The sequence below is a fragment of the Garra rufa genome, chromosome 23 (genome assembly GCF_049309525.1).
Source record: "Garra rufa chromosome 23, GarRuf1.0, whole genome shotgun sequence".
Taxonomy (NCBI): Eukaryota; Metazoa; Chordata; class Actinopteri; order Cypriniformes; family Cyprinidae; genus Garra; species Garra rufa.
In genome coordinates this window covers 11,794,729-11,800,783 of record NC_133383.1, presented here as the reverse complement: position 1 = coordinate 11,800,783, position 6,055 = coordinate 11,794,729, and the positions used below count along the sequence as shown (strand labels likewise).

Below are 6,055 nucleotides of genomic sequence, written 5' to 3'. Positions count from 1 at the left end.
CAAAACTGAGATTTATACATCATATGAAAGCTAAATAAATAAGCTTTCTATTGATGCATAGTTTGTTAGGATAGAACAATATTTGACCGAGATACATCTATTTGAAAATCAGGAATCTGAGGGTGCAAAAAATCAAAATACTGAGAAAATCACCTTTAAAGTTGTCCAAATTAGGTTCTTAACAATGCATTTTACAAATCAAAAATTACATTTTGATATATTTACAGTAGGAATTTTACAAAAAATCATCATGGAACATGATCTTTACTTAATTTCCTAATGATTTTTGGCATAAAAGAAAAATCAAAAATTTTGACCCATGCAATGTATTTTTGGCTATTGCTACAAATATACCCCAGCGACTTAAGACTGGTTTTGTGGTCCAGGGTCACATATGTGGTAGAAAACCCATTAAAGATTTATGTCATTTAAAAAATCAACATTGTTTTATACATATTTTGGACTATGGAATGTGCCATTTTTTTCAATGATGTGAAATAGTTGCACTGTTGTTGTTTTTATCGCCACACAACTTGGACAGGGAAATAAAATACTGGTACGATGATCACAGCTACTAAAAGAGCCTAAAGGTGGTGGTATATAGAAGTATAGGTTTAAACCAAATGCCGTACCATCGATTTCCGCCCAAAAGGAGTCTAAACACCCCATAAAATGAGTGAAATTCGCTCTGAGAAACTCCTTCAGTGGCTGCAGCGTCATGACAAGTGTCGGCATGTTTACATTCCTACCTGATCTCATGATGAATACGTACCTGTGGAAACTTTTTCGCAAAATGCGAAATATGTATCAATAAGTACATATCACAGCAGTTTCCAACACTAGAGGCGGTAAAACAGCGAGCACTTGTAATCGATTCCATATACAGTTACGCTTTCCGGATGTAACAAGCTTGCTCGGTAGCTCAGCCGGCACGGAATTGGAATAAAGGCCTTTCCACACTGAGCGTTAAAAACATGAAATGAATATCGCACGTGATGACGCGCTGCAATAATACAACAGATTCCTATGAGTGCTTCCACATGACTTTTCACAGCAGTATTTCATTTTCTAAATTGTGTATTCCGAGTTGTGTTGTGGTAGAAACAGCAATAGGTAGCAGTAGATCACCGAGTGCAACCATTTCACATAATCAAAATAATGATGCCGCCCATAGTCCAAAATATATATATAAAAAACGAGGTGGATTTTTTAAAATAAAGAAAATCTTTCATTGGTTTTCAACTACATATTTCAGTAAAAGATGAAGAGAGATCATTTACGTTATATTAGGCCAGGGTCCCTTTAGTCCCTTTATTAAACTTAATGAACTTAATTATACAACATATTGTAAAAATGTCATATACTTATCTTATACTCGGGATTCTCCTCAGAGATCATGCTATGCTAATCTTCTCTATGATAGCTAGATGCTTTTATCCTAGATTTGATCTACCCTGCTGAAAAAACCAGCATATGCTGGTTTTTTCAGCAGGGTAATCCTTCATGTATAGTCTATATTTTACATGACTAAACAGCACATATGTATTTAAAAGCAGATGAAATGGACAGTTTTCTGCTCTGTTAGCACTTGGTATTAGCAAACATTGGATTAGCAAGAAGCTAAGACAGCTAAGAATAATCAGGCTTTGAACGAAGGAGGTGCCACATTTCATTACCCTAGCAACGTGTAGGCTAGGTGGGGCTTACAAAGTCTTTAGACCTCCTACCATGTGACACTTGTACTTGAAGATCCACCTAAACTCCACACTTCATCATACTAGTAATGTAAGTTTTAATATGTGTATGTGTTAGCGCATGTGTGTGATTTAGTCCGGCCTTCTGTTTATATCTCCTCTAATCAGTTGTTATAGTTAAGAAATGAAAGAAAGTTTGATAAGGTTCACATCAGCCTTTTATTATGTCAATTTTATTGCATGAATACTGTGCGCTAAATGCAGAAGAATTGCTTTCAGTGAAAACAGCCGATAAACTGAGAAAAATGACTGATCCTTCGGGATTTCTTAGAAAGACCACACAGAGACAAGGGATCCATCTGCATGGGGAGCTAATCAGATTAAGGAGCCCACCACGTCCTCCATAGACAATGCTAGCCTGTCTGTGTCCTGCTTGGTAGCACTGATATGATATGATATGATATGATATGACAGGCCTGGACTGGCATACAACCCCACTAGAATATAAGGCCTTATGGTGTGTTTGTATGAGGTAATTAATTATAAATATTGTGTGTTATGAGCAGGGCTGGGTGATACAGCTACACATTTTCTCAGAATATAAAACATAATAAGTCTTCATTTGTATGTACTTTGCCTCAGTTGCAGCCAATCAGCAATCACCCTGTTACCAACTCTGACCAATCACAGAGGCTCATTGTAGCCCTATATTATTCAGCTAAATTTCACCAGCTTTAATTGTTTACTTCTAAGCTGAAGTAAACACTGAAACTTGCTAATGAAAATATATTCGCACATATCACCAAGCTATGATGTTGTGGGCGTTTACTAAAGTGTTTTGTGTATTTTAAGCATGTTGTTGTCTAGTTGCTAGGGTGCATTGCGTACTCATGCAAGTTAAAAGAGCTCAATGATGATATTCTGGTTTCTATATTTGATGGGACAGCGTGGGATGAGGTACACAACAAAGCTTGTACCACTTAGGGTTGAGGTTTGTTAAAAAACTTACGCTAATTAAGTCAGGCCAACAGAAATGAACTCATGAGGACATGTGCACAACATCACCCTCTGGTGGATCTGTGAGAAACAGTAGCATTTGGTTTATTCACACGTTGTTGCCCCCTTGTGGTGGGATTTGAACACGTTGTCTCTGTTGGCGAAGTTTGTGAAGTGAGTTTGGCTGGATTTTCTGAAAGAACAGTTAAGCTGTTGTAATCCAGTTTGTTTGTCTGTGTGTGTGTGTGTGTGTGTGTGTGTGTGTGTGGTCAGGGGGTACTGGGGTCTGCATGGTTATTTATATCCTCAGTGTCCTCAAGCAGCTGTTATTCCCCCTCCCGAACCCTAACTCTTACTTGACGTTTCTGTCGTAACGTCCTGCCCCACGTTGAGCTCCGCTCAAGACGTCTGCCCATGGATTTCTACCTGACCACCTGCTTAACATAACAGAGGGAATCAGATGTGTCTACTTTATGTTTACAAGGTACAAGACTCATTGTTTAAAGCCTGCCAGACAGCGGTTTTTGTGTGTGTGCGCTGGTTACTTCACAATGTGGCCTCTTCACATGTGCTCTATTTATAGTGAATGTTCTGGTGTGTCATGAAAGCTCAGTCCTGCTACCTTAAACTGCACTTTCACTTTACAGACCGGTTGTTTTTGCATCACAAATCTCTTTCAGCATTGGTTTTTAGTTCATGTGAAACTTGATTTACTATATTTTATCTTTATACCACAGTAAAGTTTGTGTTCCTGCTCTCTCGTCTGTTATCATTTACTCACCCTCATGTTGTTCCAAATAACAACTTCATTTTCAGTCTTTAGAAGACTTGGAATATAACACATGAGTCATATGAACCATATGACATTTATTATATTGATATTGAGAAGTGACCAAAACAAGTTTTGAACATCATGAGAATGAATACACAATGACAGAATTTTTGTTTTTAGGTGTACTTTCTGAAAGAGTGCTGAGTCATTGATCTCTTGCCTTATGTTTTAATTGAGTGTTATTCTGAAAGCCTAAATGATGCTTCCGCTTTACGTTTACGCCATTTAACAGATTACATGTTAATCCTTATTTATTTTCTTGTAGATTTTCATTCTGCCCGTTCACCACAAGGTCCTTGTACCCCCAAAACCTCAACCCAAAAGACTGCCTGTATTTCACCGATCCTGTATTCTCTGTCTCTCCACAAACCAGCCTTCCTCTCCTCCCCTTTCCTTCCCTCTTCTCTCCTGAACTGTCTGTTTCATCATGGCCTTCTCTTCTCGTTTCTCATTTTGGGAGAAAAAGGGAAGTACTATTTTCTGCTGTTTATTCATCATGAATTTATATCTGTTCAGGACAGGTAAAATAGAACCGATATTTCTCCATATTAAGATAAAAGATTGATTTGGTCAGTATCTTACAGAACCCTTAAGAGGACATTGTAAAGGAAAAACTATAGCATGGGAGGGAAAAAATATACAGTTGAAGACAAAAGTTTCCATACACCGTGTATGTTACAACAAATGTAAATCATTTTACCAAAATAAGAGGAATCAGACAAAATGCATGTTATTTTTTATTTAGTACTGACCTGAATAAGACATATTTCACATTAAAGATGTTTACATATAGTTCACAAGAGAAAAAATAGTTGAATTTATAAAAATGACCCTTTTCAAAAGTTTACATACACTTGATTCTCAATATTGTGTTGTTACCTGAATGATCCACAGCTGTTTTTGTTTTTTTTTTGCTCATGAGTTCCTAGGCTGTCCTCATCAGTTAAAATGCCCGCAAGTCCCAGAAATTCTTTGCTTTTTCAGTGTTTTTGTGTATTTGAACCCTTTCCAACAATGACTGTATGATTTTGAGATCCATCTTTTTACACTGAGGACAACTGAGGGGCAAGTATTGTCATATGCAAGCTCTTAATGTATTGTTTTTCCTTTTGAAGCATCAGTGAGCATTTGAACCTTCTTTAATAGTTGCGTATGAGTCCCTCAGTTGTCCTCAGTGTGAAAAGATGGATCTCAAAATCATACAGTCATTGCTGGAAAGGGTTCAAATACACAAAATGCAGAAAAAAAAAATGAATCTGTGGGACCTGAAGGACTTTTCTGAAGAACAGCAGGCAGTTTAACTTTTCAGGGCAAACAAGGGACTCATGAACAACTATCACAAAAAAAAAAAGAAAAAAAAAAATAATAATAAAAAAACAGCTGTGAATCATTCAGGTAACAACAGTTTTATGTAAACGTCCTTTATGTGAAATACCATATTCAGGTCAGTACTAAATAAAAAATAACAGCATTTTCCCTCATATTTTGGTAGAAAATTTACAATTTTGCAAGGTGTATGTAAACTTTTGACTTAAACTCTATTTTATTGTTTTTCTGTTTGCTCGACAAATGTGTGTTCTCTTTCAAAATTTTTGGATTCCACCTGGTAGCTTTGCATCTGCATGCAAATCTTTTGCATGCTCTCAGAATTGTGTTCTCTTAGTATTGCTTTACTCCCTTGTCTACATTTAGTAGCTTTCTAATTAGTGTTAGGTGCATGTAAATGAGAGTTTAGCTCTGCTAGCAACTGAGAAAGACAGAGGTTAATCTTTAGTCTGACAGAGGGTTATAAACTGTCTAATGCATCAAAAGAACAGAGAGAGAGCAGGGTCAGATCACATTCAGCACAATGTCTCAGGTTAGAGGGTCTGCTCTCTGGTTTAACTTTCCTGTCTCTATCTGCCTCCCTTTAGGTGAAAGATGAAAATGTCCTGGGTGCAAAAAGCTCGAATGTAAGTGTTTGAGCAGCGTCGTCATTGCTGGATGACTCAGATTTCAGATGGGTGTCTGTTCTGAGATCAGAGGAGATTATACCTCCCAGCACTCTGCATTTGTTATTGTGGCTGTGGTTCTCTCTAAAAGACATCCTGTTTGTTTACTTCACATATATCATCAGAAGGTGCTAAAGATGGGGTTTGTTCAGAAAATGTTGGTCTTTTTCTTTTAGGACAGATGTTTGCTTCCAACCTCGCACTTTGTCTGTAATTACCGTTTGAAAATCTGTTTCTTCTCTTCATCCAGATGAAATTCAGTAGAATAGAATTTGAATGCGCACAGGGTGGGTTCTAAATGCTCGAATGTAAATATTAGAAGATCATTTTTGCAGAAGGTGAAATTGATTGTAAATGGATGTTTGTTTAGAACTGTACTGCTGCTGTACTCTAGTGGGTGGGGCCTGTTGACATCACGCCCTGCCCTTTTTGTCCTCCAATCACTACTGTGGTGGGAGGGGCAGCTGGGGGAAGAAAGAGAGGGAAGGAGCATGAGAAGGATGCTGAGCTAAGACTATGTGTGCCTGAAGCAAATGTGTGAG

At 37.6% G+C, this 6,055-nt stretch overlaps 1 protein-coding gene across 1 annotated transcript in view; it reads left to right on the top strand.

The window, feature by feature from the left end:
- The first annotated feature begins 5,449 nt into the window (after nt 1-5,449).
- myo18aa (myosin XVIIIAa) overlaps nt 5,450-6,055 on the top strand; it is a 42,554-nt gene continuing 41,948 nt past the window's right edge. Inside the window, exon 1 of the mRNA XM_073829004.1 lies at nt 5,450-5,474. The gene's annotated coding sequence lies outside the window, so the exon portion shown is untranslated. The remainder of the gene's footprint in view (nt 5,475-6,055) is intronic.